Below are 1,308 nucleotides of genomic sequence, written 5' to 3' on the forward strand. Positions count from 1 at the left end.
GTCACAAAAAGTTGGATAGCATTTCCTCAGGTATAGGTATGTACAACAGTTCCATTATCAGAAAATATGGGCTGGGGTTTTCCCTCATTGTAATACGATTTTGTTTAGCACTGGGAACGTGCAGTAAAGCGATACTAAACATTCAGATGTGTGATTAACAATTATTTCTTACCTCGGAGCAACATGAGGGCATCATTCAGGTATTTTATATGAAAATGTAAATACTTAATTCTTTAGTGTCCTGGGAATGCCCAGCCAGACACCTATTAGCTCACTGACCCGAGATCTCTGATATTGTTGGCACAGTTGTCTATGGTCAACGTCTAGCAACCATTCCAGAATTATAAAGTTATGCTGACATGTCCTGATTTGTTACGTATCAGGGGGGATCAGAAAATTCCTATTGAGGATTATGTCACGTTACCCAAGATGTCATAATGGGATAGTGGATTTCTAATGCGAGTAACAGGATTCCTTGGAAACCCAATTGCAAAGCCTGTGATCACCTCACAAAACTAGTATAAATATCACTGTCCCAATTGGATTGGAACCCATATTTTCACTGTTTGTGCACCCTAAGATAATGTGAGCACAGGTCAAGTCAATTGTTAAATATGACTGGGACTTCAGAGTTCATAATTTCGAGAATATCTTGGTTAACGAAACCAACAATGCACCTGATTTGTGGGAAGCCATCAGAAGCAATTAAACTAAATTGTCATAGTGTTCATATTAATGTGATGAGTCAAGTCATGTAGTCATATGGAGAAGCAAGAAATATTTACAAAAATATGGTTTGAGAAGACAAAAGTGGAAGTGAGAGGGCAGTATTAAAATCTATCTTGCAGAACTCGATTAGCATGGTAACTGCATGTACTTCCTACTAGGAACTACTCACTTGAAGATGATTTTATCTGTATGACTTCAAACTTTCACAGCAGCTAAAGGCAATGGAGACTTCTTGGATCATCATCCATATGAATATGGAAATCAGTATCCAACAATCCAAACTGTTTCTGCCTTCATCGCATTAGTCCCTGATGATGGAGGCACAGAAAGTTCCTGAAGTACTGGAAACTAGTTCTGTACTCACATTGCTGTTTGCCCATGAAGACCTCATTGTATACTGCTCTCCCAGTATCCTGATAATGAAATTTAAGAACATATCCCTCATGCTCTCTCTTGAGAATTCCCCAACCATGTTGAGGTCTTGATATTGTGAGATACCACAGACAAAGAAAACAAGCCTCTAGTTTGGTAAAGAAGTGGCAGGAAAAATTATGTTTCTTTACAACAAAAGTTTTCACA

At 38.3% G+C, this 1,308-nt stretch overlaps 1 protein-coding gene across 1 annotated transcript in view; it reads left to right on the top strand.

Annotated features, from left to right (window-relative positions):
- Snrk (SNF related kinase) overlaps positions 1–1,308 on the top strand; it is a 37,539-nt gene that overhangs the window by 32,167 nt on the left and 4,064 nt on the right. The window lies entirely within an intron of this gene.

Source organism: Zootermopsis nevadensis, unplaced genomic scaffold (assembly GCF_977971745.1).
Source record: "Zootermopsis nevadensis isolate Lab colony 2312 unplaced genomic scaffold, Znev_1.0 Znev_ptg000028l, whole genome shotgun sequence".
In the NCBI taxonomy this organism is placed as follows: Eukaryota; Metazoa; Arthropoda; class Insecta; order Blattodea; family Termopsidae; genus Zootermopsis; species Zootermopsis nevadensis.